Source organism: Cryptomeria japonica, unplaced genomic scaffold (genome assembly GCF_030272615.1).
Source record: "Cryptomeria japonica unplaced genomic scaffold, Sugi_1.0 HiC_scaffold_32, whole genome shotgun sequence".
In the NCBI taxonomy this organism is placed as follows: Eukaryota; Viridiplantae; Streptophyta; class Pinopsida; order Cupressales; family Cupressaceae; genus Cryptomeria; species Cryptomeria japonica.
Window position 1 is genome coordinate 922,501 of NW_026728854.1, and position 20,000 is coordinate 942,500.

At 60.5% G+C, this 20,000-nt stretch overlaps 2 non-coding genes across 2 annotated transcripts; both read left to right on the forward strand.

Annotated features, from left to right (window-relative positions):
* Positions 1-12,486: 12,486 nt before the first annotated feature.
* Positions 12,487-12,605, forward strand: LOC131861634 (5S ribosomal RNA). Its single transcript, XR_009360668.1, has one exon. It is a non-coding gene; the product is annotated as a 5S ribosomal RNA (ribosomal RNA).
* A 5,915-nt stretch (positions 12,606-18,520) lies between these two features.
* Positions 18,521-18,639, forward strand: LOC131861642 (5S ribosomal RNA). Its single transcript, XR_009360675.1, has one exon. It is a non-coding gene; the product is annotated as a 5S ribosomal RNA (ribosomal RNA).
* The last annotated feature ends 1,361 nt before the right edge of the window (positions 18,640-20,000 follow it).

Sequence of the window (20,000 nt, forward strand, 5' to 3'; positions counted from 1 at the left end):
TCCAAGGCGGCCAAGGAGCCTCCCCGCATAGCAATCGGGGTGTGAGGTTACGGATGCAGCATTGATAGCAATCGAGGTGGGAGGCGAAGGATGCAGAAGTGAGAGCCGAGGGATGTAGCAGAGATAGCAATCGGGGTGTGTGATGCAGAAGAGATAGCAATCGAGGTGTGCGGTGGGAAGGGCCCAGCAGCCAGAATGCATGAAGCGACGGATGAAGCAGTGATGACAACCGGGCTGTGAGGAGAGGAGGGATGCAGCCAAGAAAGCAATCAGGGCTCGAGGCAAGGGATGCATCAAGGATAGCAATCATGTTGTGAGGCGAGATTCCAAAGGCTAAACGTGAGAGGCTGCAGGGTCGACTCAGAGAGGTCTATGCATGTGAGAGGCTGAAAGCAAGGTCAACTCGGAGCGGTCTATGCATCGGGCGCGCTTGGGGCGACTACCAGTGCCAACCCCTTATCCCGCGACGCGTCCGACAAAGAGAACGTTCCAAGGCGGCAGAGGAGGTTACCAGCCGAAGGATGCAGTAGCAATAACAGGTATAGTTCCGCGGCGGCCGAGAAGACTCACCGCATAGGAATCGGGATGCGAGGCGAGGGATGCGGCGGGAAGGCCCCGACGGCTAAACGGAAGAGGCTGCAGGGCCGCCTCGGAATGGTCCAAGCATCGGACGCGATTGGGACGACTACCAGTGCCAACCCCTTATCCCGCGATGCGTCCGATACACAGATAGTTCCAAGGCGGCCGAGGAGCCTCACCGCATATCAATCGGGGTGCGAGGCGAGGGATGGGGCGGGAAGGCCCCAACGGCTAGACGGAAGAGGCTTCAGGGCCACCTCGGAATGCTCCAAGCATCGGACGCGCTTGGGGCGACTACCAGTGCCAACCCCTTATCCCGCGATGCGTCCGATACACAGATGGTTCCAAGGCGGCCGAGGAGCCTCACCGCATAGCAATCGGGGGTGCGAGGCGAGGGATGGGGCGGGAAGGCCCCAACGGCTAGACGGAAGAGGCTTCAGGGCCGCCTCGGAATGGTCCAAGCATCGGACGCGCTTGGGGCGACTACCAGTGACAACCCCTCATCCCGCGATGCGTCCGATACGAAGATGGTTCCAAGGCGGCCGAGGAGCCTCACCGCATAGCAATCGGGGTGCGAGGTGGGGGATGCGGCGAGATGGCCCCAACGGCTAGACGGAAGAGGCCACAGGGCCGCGTCGGAATAGTCCAAGCATCGGACGCGCTTGGGGCGACTACCAGTGACAACCCCTTATCCCGCGATGCGTCCGATACGAAGATAGTTCCAAGGCGGCCGAGGAGCCTCACCGCATAGCAATCCGGGTGCGAGGTGGGGGATGCGGCGAGATGGCCCCAACGGCTAGACGGAAGAGGCTGCAGGGCCGCCTCGGAATAGTCCAAGCATCGGACGCGCTTGGGGCGACTACCAGTGACAACCCCTTATCCCGCGATGCTTCCGATACGAAGACAGTTCCAAGGCGGCCGAGGAGCCTCACCGCATAGCAATGGGGGTGCGAGGTGAGGGATGCGGCGAGATGGCCCCAACGGCTAGACGGAAGAGGCCACAGGGCCGCCTCGGAATAGTCCAAGCATCGGACGCGCTTGGGGCGACTACCAGTGACAACCCCTTATCCCGCGATGCATCCGATACGAAGATAGTTCCCAGGCGGCCGAGGAGCCTCACCGCATAGCAATCGGGGTGCGAGGCGAGGGATGCGGCGAGATGGCCCCAAAGGGTAGACGGAAGAGGCTGCGGGGCCGCCTCGGAATAGTCCAAGCATCGAACGCGCTTGGGGCGACTACCACTGCCAACCCCTTATCCCGCGATGCGTCCGATACACAGATAGTTCCGAGGCGGCCGAGGAGCTGGGGGATGCGGCGAGATGGCCCCAACGGCTAGACGGAAGAGGCTGCAGGGCCGCCTCGGAATAGTCCAAGCATCGGACGCGCTTGGGGCGACTACCAGTGACAACCCCTTATCCCGCGATGCGTCCGATACACAGATAGTTCCGAGGCGGCCAAGGAGCCTCACCGCATAGCAATCGTGGTGCGAGGTGGGGGATGCAGCGAGATGGCCCCAACGGCTAGACGGAAGAGGCTGCAGGGCCGCCTCGGAATGGTCCAAGCATCGGACGCGCTTGGGGCGACTACCACTGCCAACCCCTTATCCCGCGATGCGTCCGATACACAGATAGTTCCAAGGCGGCCGAGGAGCCTCACCGAATAGCAATCGGGGTGCGAGGCGAGGGATGCGGCGAGAAAGCCCCAACGGCTAGAGGGAAGAGGCTTCAGGTCCGCCTCGGAATGGTCCAAGCATCGGACGCGCTTGGGGCGACTACCAGTGACAACCCCTTATCCCGCGACGCGTCCGATACACAGATAGTTCCAAGGCGGCCGAGGAGCCTCACCGCATAGCAATCGGGGTGCGAGGCGAGGGATGCGGCGAGAAGGACCCAACGGCTAGACGGAAGAGGCTTCAGGGCCGCCTCGGAATGGTCCAAGCATCGGACGCGCTTGGGGCGACTACCAGTGACAACCCCTTATCCCGCGACGCGTCCGATACACAGATAGTTCCAAGGCGGCCGAGGAGCCTCACCGCATAGCAATCGGGGTGCGAGGCGAGGGATGCGGCGAGAAGGACCCAACGGCTAGACGGAAGAGGCTTCAGGTCCGCCTCGGAATGGTCCAAGCATCGGACGCGCTTGGGGCGACTACCAGTGACAACCCCTTATCCCGCGACGCGTCCGATACACAGATAGTTCCAAGGCGGCCGAGGAGCCTCACCGCATAGCAATCGGGGTGCGAGGCGAGGGATGCGGCGAGAAGGACCCAACGGCTAGACGGAAGAGGCTTCAGGGCCGCCTCGGAATGGTCCAAGCATCGGACGCGCTTGGGGCGACTACCAGTGACAACCCCTTATCCCGCGATGCGTCCGATACACAGATAGTTCCAAGGCGGCCGAGGAGCCTCACCGCATAGCAATCGGGGTGCGAGGCGAGGGATGCGGCGAGAAGGACCCAACGGCTAGACGGAAGAGGCTTCAGGGCCGCCTCGGAATGGTCCAAGCATCGGACGCGCTTGGGGCGACTACCAGTGACAACCCCTTATCCCGCGACGCGTCCGATACACAGATAGTTCCAAGGCGGCCGAGGAGCCTCACCGCATAGCAATCGGGGTGCGAGGCGAGGGATGCGGCAAGAAGGACCCAACGGCTAGACGGAAGAGGCTTCAGGGCCGCCTCGGAATGGTCCAAGCATCGGACGCGCTTGGGGCGACTACCAGTGACAACCCCTTATCCCGCGACGCGTCCGATACACAGATAGTTCCAAGGCGGCCGAGGAGCCTCACCGCATAGCAATCGGGGTGCGAGGCGAGGGATGCGGCGAGAAGGACCCAACGGCTAGACGGAAGAGGCTTCAGGTCCGCCTCGGAATGGTCCAAGCATCGGACGCGCTTGGGGCGACTACCAGTGACAACCCCTTATCCCGCGACGCGTCCGATACACAGATAGTTCCAAGGCGGCCGAGGAGCCTCACCGCATAGCAATCGGGGTGCGAGGCGAGGGATGCGGCGAGAAGGACCCAACGGCTAGACGGAAGAGGCTTCAGGGCCGCCTCGGAATGGTCCAAGCATCGGACGCGCTTGGGGCGACTACCAGTGACAACCCCTTATCCCGCGACGCGTCCGATACACAGATAGTTCCAAGGCGGCCGAGGAGCCTCACCGCATAGCAATCGGGGTGCGAGGCGAGGGATGCGGCGAGAAGGACCCAACGGCTAGACGGAAGAGGCTTCAGGGCCGCCTCGGAATGGTCCAAGCATCGGACGCGCTTGGGGCGACTACCAGTGACAACCCCTTATCCCGCGATGCGTCCGATACACAGATAGTTCCAAGGCGGCCGAGGAGCCTCACCGCATAGCAATCGGGGTGCGAGGCGAGGGATGCGGCGAGAAGGACCCAACGGCTAGACGGAAGAGGCTTCAGGGCCGCCTCGGAATGGTCCAAGCATCGGACGCGCTTGGGGCGACTACCAGTGACAACCCCTTATCCCGCGACGCGTCCGATACACAGATAGTTCCAAGGCGGCCGAGGAGCCTCACCGCATAGCAATCGGGGTGCGAGGCGAGGGATGCGGCGAGAAGGACCCAACGGCTAGACGGAAGAGGCTTCAGGGCCGCCTCGGAATGGTCCAAGCATCGGACGCGCTTGGGGCGACTACCAGTGACAACCCCTTATCCCGCGACGCGTCCGATACACAGATAGTTCCAAGGCGGCCGAGGAGCCTCACCGCATAGCAATCGGGGTGCGAGGCGAGGGATGCGGCGAGAAGGACCCAACGGCTAGACGGAAGAGGCTTCAGGGCCGCCTCGGAATGGTCCAAGCATCGGACGCGCTTGGGGCGACTACCAGTGACAACCCCTTATCCCGCGACGCGTCCGATACACAGATAGTTCCAAGGCGGCCGAGGAGCCTCACCGCATAGCAATCGGGGTGCGAGGCGAGGGATGCGGCGAGAAGGACCCAACGGCTAGACGGAAGAGGCTTCAGGGCCGCCTGGGAATGGTCCATGCATCGCACGCGCTTGGGGCGACTACCAGTGACAACCCCTTATCCCGCAACGCGTCCGATACACAAATAGTTCCAAGGCGGCCGAGGAGCCTCACCGCATAGCAATCGGGGTGCGAGGCGAGGGATGCGGCGAGAAGGACCCAACGGCTAGACGGAAGAGGCTTCAGGGCCGCCTCGGAATGGTCCAAGCATCGGACGCGCTTGGGGCGACTACCAGTGACAACCCCTTATCCCGCGACGCGTCCGATACACAGATAGTTCCAAGGCGGCCGAGGAGCCTCACCGCATAGCAATCGGGGTGCGAGTCGAGGGATGCGGCGAGAAGGACCCAACGGCTAGACGGAAGAGGCTTCAGGGCCGCCTCGGAATGGTCCAAGCATCGGACGCGCTTGGGGCGACTACCAGTGACAACCCCTTATCCCGCGATGCGTCTGATACACAGATAGTTCCAAGGCGGCCGAGGAGCCTCACCGCATAGCAATCGGGGTGCGAGGCAAGGGATGCGGCGAGAAGGACCCAACGGCTAGACGGAAGAGGCTTCAGGGCCGCCTCGGAATGGTCCAAGCATCGGACGCGCTTGGGGCGACTACCGTTGCCAACCCCTTATCCCGCGATGCGTCTGATACACAGATAGTTCCGAGGCGGCCGAGGAGCCTCACCGCATAGCAATCGGGTTGCGAGGCAGATTATTGGGAAGGGAACCCCCTGGGATGCGGCTCAAGCAGTGCCCAAAGGGACTGGAATGCGGAATCACATCGAGAGACCCAAATGCTATACGAGGGCTCAAATCGAATTATCGATTTGGCCACGACATGGACGCATCGGAACGACTACCTTTGCCGAACCACTCGCAATTGCATCCATACCGAAACCAATAGACATTTCCGTTAGAGCCCTCGCATAGCATTCGGGAATCTCGCATGCCCCTCTAAATCGACCAATGCTGGCGCTCAACGAAAATCCGAGCGCTACCACCGTTCGAGCGCCAGCATTGGTCGAGTTAGAGGGGCACGGGGGAGAATGCTCCAGTCAACACCTCCCCTATATAAGTTATTTGTCCGATTCTCGCACAACCGTAGTCTGCCTCGTCGAATCAAACAACGGTCCCAGATTCCGACTTCCGTTCCGTAGAGACCCAAAAGCTAGATGGAGGCTCGCAAGAAAGAGAGTCGGCGCATAGCAATCGGGTTTCTCGAACGTTTAGGGACCGAGCTCACTTGCGGATAGGGCAAAATCCGCCAAGCAACCCAAAAGCTAGACGGGGGCTCGAATCGAATCGCCTAGGCGGCCACAACAACGACGTGTTGGATCGACTACCAGTGCCAAACCATTCAGCAAGACTAGTCTGTGTCGAGGCCGGATAGAGATTCTCAGAGAGCGCCCGTATAGCATTTAGGAGACCTGCCGCGTCCCTCACACTCGACAAATGGTGGTGCACGTTTATAAATCCGAGCGATCCCAACCCTTTCAAGCACCAACATCGGTCGAGATAGAGGGGCACGGAGGGGGCTGCGTGAGACAACACAGTCCCCTATATAAGTTATTTGTCCGATTCTCACACATCCGAAGAATGGTCATCAAATCGGACAACAGCCCAAACTTCCGACTTCCGTCCCAGAAAGCCCAAGAGCTATCTAAAACGTTCATGGCCGGAACTCGATCGCGGCTATACCAGTCCGCCAAGCAACCCAAAAGCTAGACTGGAGCTCTAGTCGAATCACCTCTGTGGCCATTGCAAGGACGTGTTGGAGCGACTACCATTGCCGAACCATTCCGCAGGTCGAGTCCATACCAAGGCCGCATAGAGATTCACGATGAGCTCCTGCATAGCAATCAGGAGACTTGCCGTGTCCATCACAATCGATAAATCCTGGTGCAAGATTTTTGCATCCGAGCGCTCCAACCAGTCGAGCACCAGCATCAATCGACATAAACGGGCACGGGGGGAGGATGCTCGAGAACACTACCTCCCCTATATAAGTTATTTGTCCGATTCTCAAGCAGCCGAAGTCTGGTCATCGAATCGGGTCAAAGACCACAACTTCCGACTTTACCCACAATGCAAGTCATCGAATCGAACATCGGCCCCCGAGTCGGACTCCATGCGTATGTCAGGTCATCGGACCCAAATTCCGCCTTCCTGCGCATGGCGGGCCATCAATATCAACTCGGTCATCGGACCCAAACTCCGCCTTTCTGCGCATGGCACGCCTTCAAATCGGTCATCGGACCCAAATTCCGCCTTCCTGTGCATGGCGGGCCATCAACATCAACTCGGTCATCGGACCCAAATTCCGCCTTTCTGCGCATGGCACGCCATCAACTCGGTCATCGGACCCAAATTCCGCCTTCCTGCGCATGGCAGGTCATCGGACACAAATTCAGACCTCGCCAATATGCCTACGTATCGAATCGGTCATCGGACCCAACTTCCGACTTCATCCATACTGTAGGGTCTTTGAGGTTGGCGCGGTGCGCTCAACCCGGGGAGTCGACCCATCGAAGCATACACCTCCCCTATATAAGCTATTTGTCCGATTCCCACACCTGTGTAGTTTGCACCTCTGACCAGGACATCGACCCCAACTTCCGAACTCGACTGCAACGACGGCACCAGCGCCTTGGTGCGCACCTTGCGACGCACAGTCCCAACATTCGCCTTCCTGCACATGGCAGGTCATCGGACCCAAATTCCGACCTCGCGAGTATGCCTACATATCGAATCGGTCATCGGACACAACTTCCGACTTCATCCATACCGTAGGGTCTTTGAGGTTGGCGCGGTGCGCTCAACCCGGGGAGTCGACCCAACGAAGCATACACCTCCCCTATATAAGCTATTTGTCCGATTCCCACACCTGTGTAGTTTGCACCTCCGATCAGGACATCGACCCCAACTTCCGAACTCGCCTGCAACGACCGAACCAGCGCCTTGGTGCGCACCTTGCAACGCACAGTGCCAACATTCGCCTTCCTGCACATGGCAGGTCATCGGACCCAAATTCCGACCTCGCGAGTATGCCTACATATCGAATCGGTCATCGGACCCAACTTCCGACTTCATCCATACCGTAGGGTCTTTGAGGTTGGCGCGGTGCGCTCAACCCGGGGAGTCGACCCAACGAAGCATACACCTCCCCTATATAAGCTATTTGTCCGATTCCCACACCTGTGTAGCTTGCACCTCCGATCAGGACATCGACCCCAACTTCCGAACTCGACTAAAAAGACCGCACCAGCACCTTGGTGTGCACCTTGCAACGCACAGTGCCAACATTCGCCTTCCTGCACATGGCAGGTCATCGGACCCAAATTCCGACCTCATGAGCATACCTACTAATCGAATCGGTCATCGGACCCAACTTCCGACTTCATCCATACCGTAGGGTCTTTGAGGTTGGCGCGGTGCGCTCAACCTGGGGAGTCGACCCATCGAAGCATACACCTCCCCTATATAAGCTATTTGTCCGATTCCGACACCTGTGTAGTTTGCACCTCCGCTCAGGACATCGACCCCAACTTCCGAACTCGCCTGCAACGACCGAACCAGCGCCTTGGTGCGCACCAAAAGTGCGCACTTTTGGAGGGCACTTTTGTGCGCTCCAAAGGTGCGCACTTTTGGAGGGCACTTTTGTGCGCTCCAAAGGTGCGCACTTTTGGAGGGCACTTTTTGGAGGGCACTTTTGTGCGCTCCAAAGGTGCGCACTTTTGGAGGGCACTTTTTGGAGGGCACTTTTCTGCGCTCCAAAGGTGCGCACTTTTGGAGGGCACTTTTTGGAGGGCACTTTTCTGCGCTCCAAAGGTGCGCACTTTTGGAGGGCACTTTTTGGAGGGCACTTTTCTGCGCTCCAAAGGTGCGCACTTTTGGAGGGCACTTTTTGGAGGGCACTTTTCTGCGCTCCAAAGGTGCGCACTTTTGGAGGGCACTTTTGTGCACTCCAAAGGTGCACACTTTTGGAGGGCACTTTTTGGAGGGCACTTTTCTGCACTCCAAAGGTGCGCACTTTTGGAGGGCACTTTTTGGAGGGCACTTTTGTGCGCTCCAAAGGTGCGCACTTTTGGAGGGCACTTTTTGGAGGGCACTTTTGTGCGCTCCAAAGGTGCGCACTTTTGGAGGGCACTTTTGTGCACTCCAAAGGTGCGCACTTTTGGAGGGCACTTTTCCTGCGCTCCAAAGGTGCACACCTAGGTGAGCACCTTCGACCACACCTTGTAGCACACCAAACTCTGACTTTCGACTTCATCCGCAATGCAGGGTCTTTGAGGTTGGCGCAATGCGCACAACCAGGGGAGTCGACCCATCAAACCCAACACCTCCCCTATATAAGCTATTTGTCTGATTCTCATACATGCGTAGCCTGCAGGAGCAATTAGGACATCGACCCCAACTTTCGGCTTCTAAACGAAAACAAGGTCTTTGAGGTTGGTGTAATGCGAACAACTAGGGGAGTCAACCCATCAAACCCAACACCTCCCCTATATAAGCTATTTGTCTGATTCTCATACATGTGTAGTCTACAGGAGCAATTAGGACATCGACCCCAACTTTTGACTTCTTAACGAAAACAAGGTCTTTGAGGTTGACGTAATGCGCACAACCAGGGGAGTCGACCCATCAAACCCAACACCTCCCCTATATAAGCTATTTGTCCGATTCTCATACATGTGTAGCCTACAGGAGCCATTAGGACATTGACCCCAACTTTTGACTTCTTAACGAAAACAAGGTCTTTGAGGTTGGCGTAATGCGCACAACCAAGGGAGTTGACCCATCAAACCCAACACCTCCCCTATATAAGCTATTTGTCTGATTCTCATACATGTGTAGCCTGCAACAACGATTAGGACATCCACCCCAACTTCTGAATTCGTCTGCGTTGACCGCACCAAAGGTGCACGCCTTGGTGCTCACCAAAATCCGACTTCCGACTTCTTCTGCTATGCGGGGTCTTTGAGGTTGGCGCAGTGCGCACAACCAGGGGAGTCAACCCACCGAATGCAACACCTCCCCTATATAAGCTATTTGTCTGATTCTCATACATGCGTAGACTGCAGCAATGATTAGGACATCCACCCCAACTTTTGACTTCTTAAACAAGACAGGGTCTTTGAAGTTGGTGCAGTGCACACAACCAGGGGAGTCGACCCATCAAACGCAACACCTCCCCTATATAAAGCTATTTGTCCGATTCTCATACGTGTAGTCTGCAGCAGCGATTAGGACATCGACCCCAACTTCCGAATTCGTTTGCATTGACCGCACCAAAGGTGCACGCCTTGGTGTGCACCTTGGAGTGCACTTTGGTGCTCACCTCGGTGCACACTTTGGTGTGCACCTCGGTGTGCACCAAAGGTGCGCACCTTGGAGCGCACCAAAGGTGTACACTTTGGAGCGCACCACATAGGGTCTTTGAGAGGTTGGCGCAGTGCGCACACCAAGGTGGGTGTTGAGGTGCGTGCCGAGGTGGGTGGGTGCTAGGGTGCGCTCCATGGTGGGTGCCAGGGTGGGTGCGTGCTAGGGTGGATTCCAAAGAGGGTCATAGGGTGGGTGCCAAGGTGGGTTGGTGATATAGTGGGTTCAAAGGTGGGTACTAGGGTGGGTTCCAAGGTGGGTCACAAGTTGGGTGCCAGGATGCGTGGGTGTTAGGTTGGGTGCCAAGGTGGGCTCCTGCGTGGGTGGGTGCTAGGGTGGGTTTCAAGGTGGACGCGAGGGCGGGTGCCAAGGTGGGTAACAAGTTGGGTGTTAGGATGGGTGAGTGCTAGAGTGGGTGCCAAGGTGGGTGGGTGCTAAGGTGGATGCCAAGGTGGTTCACAGGGTGGGTGGGTTCTAGGGTGAGTTCCAAGGTGGGTCACAGGTTTAGTGCTAGGGTGCGTGTCAAGGCGGGTGTCGAGGTGCCTGGGTGCTAGGGTGTGGATGCCAATGTGGGTCATAGGGTGGGTACTAGGGTGGGCTGCAATGTGGGTGCCAAGGTGGGTAACATGCTCGGTTGGTTCTAAATTGGGTGTCAGGGTGGGTGTGCACCCACCTTGCCCGAGGTGGGTGCCAAGGTGCCAGTGTGGGTGGGTGCTAAGGTGGATGCCAAGGTGGGTGAGAAGGTGGGTGATAGGTTGAGTGGTAGGATGGGTGGGTGCCAAGATGGGTCACAGGGTGGGTGCAAGGGTGGGTAGGTGCTAGGGTTGGTGTCAGGGTGGGTGGGTGCTAGGTTGGGTTCCAAGGTGGGTGCGAGGGTGAGTGTCAAGGTGGGTCACAGGTTAGGTGCTAGGATGGGTGAGTGCTAGGGTGCAAAGGTGCCAGGGTGGGTGCTAGGATGGGTCGATGCTAGGGTGAGTGGCAAGGTGGGTCCACAAGTGTCAAGGTGGGTGCCGAGGTGGGTGCCAACTTGGGTTCCAAGGTGGGTGCCAAGTGGGCGACTGCTATGGTGGATGCCAAGGTGGGTCACGGGGTGGGTGCCAAGTTGCTAGGTTGTGTTCCAAGGTGGGTGCCAACGTGGCTGCTAGGGTGCGTGGGTTAAAGGGTGTGTCACAACGTGGGTGCCAGGATGGGTGCGCACCCACACTGGCCAAGACGGGTGCAAGGTTGGGTTCCAAGCCCGGTCACAGGCTGGGTGCTAGGATGGGTGGGTGCCAAGGTGGGCACCAGGGTGGGTGCACCCACCCTGGCCAAGGTGGGTCACGGGGTGGGTCCTAGGGTGGGTAACAGGGTGGGTACTAAGGTGCGTGCCAAGGTGGGTCATGGGGTGGGTGCCAAGGTGGGCACCAGGGTGGGTGTGCACCAACCCTAGCCAGGGTAGGTCACGGGGTGGTTGTCGGGGTGGGCGTCAAGGAGCCAAGGTGGGTGGCAAGTAGCCAAGTTGCGTGCCAAGGTGGGTGTCGGGGTGGGTGCCAAGGATCCAAGGTGGGTGCCAAGGAACCAAGGTGGGTGTCTGGGTGGGTGCCGAGGTGGGAGCCAGGGTGGGTCCCAAGGTGAGTGCAAAGGTGGGTGCCAGGGTCAAGGTGAGTGCCAATGTGGGTTCCAAGGTGCCAGGGTCAGGGTGAGTGCCAATGTGGGTTCAAAGGTGCTAAGTTGGGTGCGAGGTTGGGTGCGAGGGTGGGTGGGTGCCAAGGTGTGCTAGGTGGAAGCCCGGGTGGGTCGGCATCCCATGGGTGTCGAGTTGGGTGCCTGATGGGTGCTTCTTGTCAAGTTTTAGTCGTCGGGACTCATTTCGAGCCTTAGAGGTCGTTTCTTGTCCGGTTGCCCTGTCTTCGACCTGGGAACCCAATTTTGGTCCTCGGGTCCCATTTTTTTTTGTCTCGCATCCCACTTTTGGCCTGTGGCCTTTTCGGGGTCGATTCTCGTTTTGGGCATCAGAGCATGTTTCTTCTCCTAAAACCCAATATTTGTTTATTAAGTCTCGGAACACATTTTTGTTCTCGTGGACCCATCATGGGTCTTGGAACGCATTTGTGGTCCTTGGGTCCCATTTTGCATCCCGAAACTTGTGTTTTGGTGCTTGATCCCTATTTTGGGTGCCCACCTTGCACCAAGTGCGCACCCGGGGCAAACCGAGCGCCTTGGTGCACCGGGGCAAGATCGAGCGTGCACCCGAGGCGCCCCGAACATGCACCAAGGTGCACTCGGCCCACATGTGAGCGCAGGTCGTTGCGCCCGAGGTGGTGTGTGGGCACCGCGTTGCAGACGGGACACTGCACGCACACGACGCCCCGTCCAGGTGCACGCACGTAGGCCGGGCCGGGTGCACACCCGACGCCCTAGCAAGGTGCGCGCACCCGGGCAGGGCTCACACTTGGCGAACGGGGCGCACTTCGCGAGGGAGGGTGTGCACCTCGACGGGGGTGGGTGGCCGGGGTGGATTCGCACGTGGGTCGCGGTTTGCTAAGTACACACTGCGACAAGCTCATAACGGGTGCGATCATACCAGCGTTAGTGCACCGGATCCCATCAGAACTCCGCAGTTAAGCGCGCTTGGGCCGGAGTAGTACTAGGATGGGTGACCTCCCGGGAAGTCCCGGTGTTGCACCCTTTCTTAGTTTTTCGCCGGGCGTCGCAATGCTATTTGAATAAACCTTTTGCCCGTTTGCGTTCTCGTCGGGGCCGGGCCGGGCCGGGGTGCGCTGCCCGCACTACCGCGCGCGCGGGGGCGACACCGAGCGCGCACCCGAGGCGCCCCGAGCACACAGGCCACGGTGCAACCCGGGCGTTGTGCGCGCACCCCGGTGCGCCCGAGGTGCTGCGCGCGCACCCAGGTGAAATCGGTGTGCACCTCGGCCAGTGCGCGCTCGGTCGAGTCGCGCACGTTGGCCAAGGTGCACGGTGATGTTTCTTACTCTAAGGTTCCGCACCAGACGCCCGGGACAGGTGAGCGAAGCTGGGCGGGGCCGGGTGCGCGGCCGGGGCAGGTGCACGCAGCTGGAGAGAGCTTTGGAGCACACCAGAGGTGCGCACCTTGGAGCACACTTCGGAGCGCACCAATGATGCGCTCCATTCAAAAGTTTCCTGAAAAGGCAAAAAAAGTTGAGATTATAGAATTTCCCACTTGAGAGATTGTAAAAAAAAAAAATTTAAAATGAAGGAAACGCGGGTGCCAAGGTGTGCGCGCCCGGGTGCGCAGCCCAGCCAAGGTGTGCGCACCAAGGCGCCCACCCTGGCGAAGGTGCACGCAAGGTGCGCACCCGAGGCAAACCGGACAATTAACCCAACTTTCGACTTCGCGCGCACCTGCGCACCTTGGAGCGCACTTCGGAGCGCTCCTTGGTGCGCACCAATCTTGGGCACCTCGGAGTGCACCATGGCGCCCACCAAGGTGCGCACCCGGGGCAAACCGAGCTCCGACTTCGTGCGCACCTTGGAGCGCACGAAAGGTGAGCACCATGGCGCCCACCAAGGTGCGCAGCCCAGCCAAGGCGTGCGCATCAAGGTGCGCACCCTGGCGAAGGTGCGCACCCGGGGCAAACCGAGCTCCGACTTCGTGCGCACCTTGGAGCGCACAAAGGGTGCGCAACCCAGCCAAGGTGTGCGCACCCCGGGCAAACCGAGCTCCGAATCGTGCGCACCTTGGAGCACACTTCGGAGCCCTCCTTGGTGCGCACCGATGTTGCGCACCTCGGAGCGCACCCGGGGAAAACAATGCAATTAACCCGACTTTCGACTTCGTGGGCACCTCAGAGCGCTCTCGGGTTCGCACCTCGGAGCACACCGAGGTGCGCACCTTTGATGCGCTGCCTTCACCAATTTCCAGAAAAGGCAAGAAAACATTGAGAAGGTGTGCGCACCGAGGTGCCCACCCTGGCGAAGGTGCACGCGAGGTGCGCACCCGGGGCAAACCGGGCTCCGACTTCGTGCACGCCATGCTGCGCACCTTGGAGGGCCATGGTGCGCACCTTGGAGCACACTTCGGAGCGCTCAATGGTGCCCAACCCAGCCAAGGTGCCCACCGCGGCGAAGGTGCACGCGAGGTGCGCACCCGGGGCAAACCGGGCTCCGACTTCGTGCACGCCGCACCTTGGAGCACACTTCGGAGCGCTCCTTGGTGCGCACCAGGGCGCGCAACCCAGCCGAGGTGCCCACCCCGGCGAAGGTGCACGCGGGGTGCGCACCCGAGGCAAACCGGGCTCCGACTTCGTGCACGCCATGGTGCCCACCGCGGCGAAGGTGCACGCGAGGTGCGCACCCGGGGCAAACCGGGCTCCGACTTCGTGCACGCCGCACCTTGGAGCACACTTCGGAGCGCTCCTTGGTGCGCACCAGGGCGCGCAACCCAGCCGAGGTGCCCACCCCGGCGAAGGTGCACGCGAGGTGCGCACCCGGGGCAAACCGGGCTCCGACTTCGTGCACGCCATGGTGCCCACCGCGGCGAAGGTGCACGCGAGGTGCGCACCCGGGGCAAACCGGGCTCCGACTTCGTGCACGCCGCACCTTGGAGCACACTTCGGAGCGCTCCTTGGTGCGCACCATGGTGCCCACCAGGGCGCGCAACCCCGCCGAAGGTGCACGCGAGGTGCGCACCCGGGGCAAACCGGGCTCCGACTTCGTGCACGCCGCACCTTGGAGCACACTTCGGAGCGCTCCTTGGTGCGCACCAGGGCGCGCAACCCCGCCGAAGGTGCACGCGAGGTGCGCACCCGGGGCAAACCGGGCTCCGACTTCGTGCACGCCATGGTGCGCACCAGGGTGCCCACCGCGGCGAAGGTGCGCACCCGGGGCAAACCGGGCTCCGACTTCGTGCACGCCGCACCTTGGAGCACACTTCGGAGCGCTCCTTGGTGCGCACCAGGGCGCGCAACCCAGCCGAGGTGCCCACCCCGGCGAAGGTGCACGCGAGGTGCGCACCCGGGGCAAACCGGGCTCCGACTTCGTGCACGCCATGGTGCCCACCGCGGCGAAGGTGCGCACCCGGGGCAAACCGGGCTAGGACTTCGTGCACGCCGCACCTTGGAGCACACTTCGGAGCGCTCCTTGGTGCGCACCATGGTGCCCACCAGGCCGCGCAACCCAGCCAAGGTGTGCGCACCAAGGTGCACGCGAGGTGCGCACCCGGGGCAAACCGGGGTCCGGCTTCGTGCACGCCGCACCTTGGAGCACACATCGGGGCGCTCCCGGGTTCGCACCGGCGTTGCGCACCGTGGTGGGCACCTCGGAGCGCACCGTGGTGGGCACCTCGGAGCACACCAAGGTGGGCAGCGAGGTGCGCACCTTTGATGCGATGCCTTCACTAATTTCCATAAAAGGCAAAAGAAAACGAGATTTTAAAATTTCCGTTTTGAAAGATAGTGAGAAAAAGGGAATGCTGGTGCCATCTTGAGCCCGCCCTGGTGCGCAGCCCAGCCAAGGTGTGCGCACCAAGGTGCCCACCCTGGCGAAGGTGCGCGCCCGGGCAATTAACCCAACTTCCAACTTCGCGCGCGCCAGGGTGGGAGCGCACCCAACAACCGGGCCTGGGAAGAGCCAATGCGAGAAACCCCACCAAACGCTCTGACAAAAAAAGAGGGGGCGCTCCAGTAACCCCGCTTCGGAGCGCACCCTGGGCAAACCCAGCCAGGGTGCCCACCCCGGCCAAGGTGCAGGCGAGGTGCGCACCCGGGGCAAACCGGGCTCCGACAACGTGCACGCCGCACCTTGGAGCACACTTCGTAGCGCTCCCGGGTGCGCACCTCAGAGCACACCAAGGTGGGCAGCGAGGTGCGCACCTTTGATGCGCTGCCTTCACTAATTTCCAGAAAAGGCAAAAAAAAGAGGAGATTTTAAAATTTCCGTTTTGAAAGATAGTGAAAAAAACGGAACGCGGGTGCCATCTTGAGCCCGCCCGGGTGCACAGCCCAGGTAAGGTGCCCACCCTGGCAAAGGTGCGCACCCGGGCAATTAACCCTACTTCCGACTTCGTGCGCGCCAGGGTGGCAACCGGGCCTGGGAAGAGCCAATGCGAGAAACCCCACCAAACGCTCCGACAAAAAAAGAGGCGGCGCTCCAATAACCCCGCTTCGGAGCGCAGCCGGGGCAAACCCAGCCAAGGTGCCCACCCCGACGAAGGTGCACGCGAGGTGCGCACCCGGGGCAAACCGGGCTCCGACAACGTGCACGCAGCACCTTGGAGCACACTTCGAAGCACTCCCGGGTGCCCACCGGCGTTGCGCACCGTGGTGGGCAGCGAGGTGCGCACCTTTGATGCGCTGCCTTCACTAATTTCCAGAAAAGGCAAATAAAAATGAGATTTTAAAATTTCCGTTTTGAAAGATAGTGAAAAAAACGGAACGCGGGTGCCATCTTGAGCCCGCCCTGGTGCGCAGCCCAGGCAAGGCATGCGCACCAAGGTGCCCACCCGCGGTGCACACCCGGGGCAAACCGGGCTCCGACTTCGTGCAGGCCGCACCTTGGAGCACACTTCGGAGCGCTCCTTGGTGCGCACCATGGTGCCCACCAGGGCGCACCCGGGGCAAACCGGGCTCCGACTTCGTGCACGCCGCACCTTGGAGCACACATCGGAGCGCTCCCAGGTTCGCACCAGCGTTGCGCACCTTTGATGCGCTGCCTTCACTAATTTCCAGAAAAGGCAAAAAAAAACGATATTTTAAAATTTCCGTTCTGAAAGATAGTGAAAAAAACGGAACGCGGGTGCCATCTTGAGCCCTTCCTGGTGCGCAGCCCAGGCAAGTTGTGCGCACCAAGGTGCCCACCCTGGCGGAGGTGCGCGCCCGGGGCAAACCGGGCTCCGACTTCGTGCACTGCATGGTGCCCACCAAGGCGCGCAACCCAGCCAAGGTGCCCACCGCAGCGAAGGTGCACGCGAGGTGCGCACCCGAGGTGCACACCCGGGGCAAACCGAGCTCCGACTTCGTGCACGCCGCACCTTGGAGCACACTTCAGAGCGCTCCTTGGTGCGCACCAGGGCGCGCAACCCAGCCAAGGTGCTCACCCCGGCGAAGGTGCACGCGAGGTGCGCACCCGGGGCAAGCCGGGCTCGGACTTCGTGCACGCCGCACCTTGGAGCACACATCGGAGCGCTCCCGGGTTCGCACCAGCATTGCGCACCTTTGATGCGCTGCCTTCACTAATTTCCAGAAAAGGCAAAAAAAAAAAAAAAACGAGATTTTAAAATTTCCGTTTTGAAAGATAGTGAAAAAAACGGAACGCGGGTGCCATCTTGAGCCCGCCCTGGTGTGCAGCCCAGGCAAGTTGTGCGCACCAAGGCACCCACCCTGGCCAAGGTGGGTCACGGGGTGGGTCCTAGGGTGGGTAACGGGGTGGGTACTAAGGTGCGTGCCAAGGTGGGTCATGGGGTGGGTGCCAAGGTGGGCACCAGGGTGGGTGTGCACCAACCCTAGCCAGGGTAGGTCACGGGGTGGTTGTCGGGGTGGGCGTCAAGGAGCCAAGGTGGGTGGCAAGTAGCCAAGTTGCGTGCCAAGGTGGGTGTCGGGGTGGGTGCCAAGGATCCAAGGTGGGTGCCAAGGAACCAAGGTGGGTGTCTGGGTGGGTGCCGAGGTGGGAGCCAGGGTGGGTCCCAAGGTGAGTGCAAAGGTGGGTGCCAGGGTCAAGGTGAGTGCCAATGTGGGTTCCAAGGTGCCAGGGTCAGGGTGAGTGCCAATGTGGGTTCAAAGGTGCTAAGTTGGGTGCGAGGTTGGGTGCGAGGGTGGGTGGGTGCCAAGGTGTGCTAGGTGGAAGCCCGGGTGGGTCGGCATCCCATGGGTGTCGAGTTGGGTGCCTGATGGGTGCTTCTTGTCAAGTTTTAGTCGTCGGGACTCATTTCGAGCCTTAGAGGTCGTTTCTTGTCCGGTTGCCCTGTCTTCGACCTGGGAACCCAATTTTGGTCCTCGGGTCCCATTTTTTTTTGTCTCGCATCCCACTTTTGGCCTGTGGCCTTTTCGGGGTCGATTCTCGTTTTGGGCATCAGAGCATGTTTCTTCTCCTAAAACCCAATATTTGTTTATTAAGTCTCGGAACACATTTTTGTTCTCGTGGACCCATCATGGGTCTTGGAACGCATTTGTGGTCCTTGGGTCCCATTTTGCATCCCGAAACTTGTGTTTTGGTGCTTGATCCCTATTTTGGGTGCCCACCTTGCACCAAGTGCGCACCCGGGGCAAACCGAGCGCCTTGGTGCACCGGGGCAAGATCGAGCGTGCACCCGAGGCGCCCCGAACATGCACCAAGGTGCACTCGGCCCACATGTGAGCGCAGGTCGTTGCGCCCGAGGTGGTGTGTGGGCACCGCGTTGCAGACGGGACACTGCACGCACACGACGCCCCGTCCAGGTGCACGCACGTAGGCCGGGCCGGGTGCACACCCGACGCCCTAGCAAGGTGCGCGCACCCGGGCAGGGCTCACACTTGGCGAACGGGGCGCACTTCGCGAGGGAGGGTGTGCACCTCGACGGGGGTGGGTGGCCGGGGTGGATTCGCACGTGGGTCGCGGTTTGCTAAGTACACACTGCGACAAGCTCATAACGGGTGCGATCATACCAGCGTTAGTGCACCGGATCCCATCAGAACTCCGCAGTTAAGCGCGCTTGGGCCGGAGTAGTACTGGGATGGGTGACCTCCCGGGAAGTCCCGGTGTTGCACCCTTTTTTAGTTTTTCGCCGGGCGTCGCAATGCTATTTGAATAAACCTTTTGCCCGTTTGCGTTCTCGTCGGGGCCGGGCCGGGCCGGGGTGCGCTGCCCGCACTACCGCGCGCGCGGGGGCGACACCGAGCGCGCACCTGAGGCGCCCCGAGCACACAGGCCACGGTGCAACCCGGGCGTTGTGCGCGCACCCCGGTGCGCCCGAGGTGCTGCGCGCGCACCCAGGTGAAATCGGTGTGCACCTCGGCCAGTGCGCGCTCGGTCGAGTCGCGCACGTTGGCCAAGGTGCACGGTGATGTTTCTTACTCTAAGGTTCCGCACCAGACGCCCGGGACAGGTGAGCGAAGCTGGGCGGGGCCGGGTGCGCGGCCGGGGCAGGTGCACGCAGCTGGAGAGAGCTTTGGAGCACACCAGAGGTGCGCACCTTGGAGCACACTTCGGAGCGCACCAATGATGCGCTCCATTCAAAAGTTTCCTGAAAAGGCAAAAAAAGTTGAGATTATAGAATTTCCCACTTGAGAGATTGTAAAAAAAAAAAATTTAAAATGAAGGAAACGCGGGTGCCAAGGTGTGCGCGCCCGGGTGCGCAGCCCAGCCAAGGTGTGCGCACCAAGGCGCCCACCCTGGCGAAGGTGCACGCAAGGTGCGCACCCGAGGCAAACCGGACAATTAACCCAACTTTCGACTTCGCGCGCACCTGCGCACCTTGGAGCGCACTTCGGAGCGCTCCTTGGTGCGCACCAATCTTGGGCACCTCGGAGTGCACCATGGCGCCCACCAAGGTGCGCACCCGGGGCAAACCGAGCTCCGACTTCGTGCGCACCTTGGAGCGCACGAAAGGTGCGCACCATGGCGCCCACCAAGGTGCGCAGCCCAGCCAAGGCGTGCGCATCAAGGTGCGCACCCTGGCGAAGGTGCGCACCCGGGGCAAACCGAGCTCCGACTTCGTGCGCACCTTGGAGCGCACAAAGGGTGCGCAACCCAGCCAAGGTGTGCGCACCCCGGGCAAACCGAGCTCCGAATCGTGCGCACCTTGGAGCACACTTCGGAGCCCTCCTTGGTGCGCACCGATGTTGCGCACCTCGGAGCGCACCCGGGGAAAACAATGCAATTAACCCGACTTTCGACTTCGTGGGCACCTCGGAGCGCTCTCGGGTTCGCACCTCGGAGCACACCGAGGTGCGCACCTTTGATGCGCTGCCTTCACCAATTTCCAGAAAAGGCAAGAAAACATTGAGAAGGTGTGCGCACCGAGGTGCCCACCCTGGCGAAGGTGCACGCGAGGTGCGCACCCGGGGCAAACCGGGCTCCGACTTCGTGCACGCCATGCTGCGCACCTTGGAGGGCCATGGTGCGCACCTTG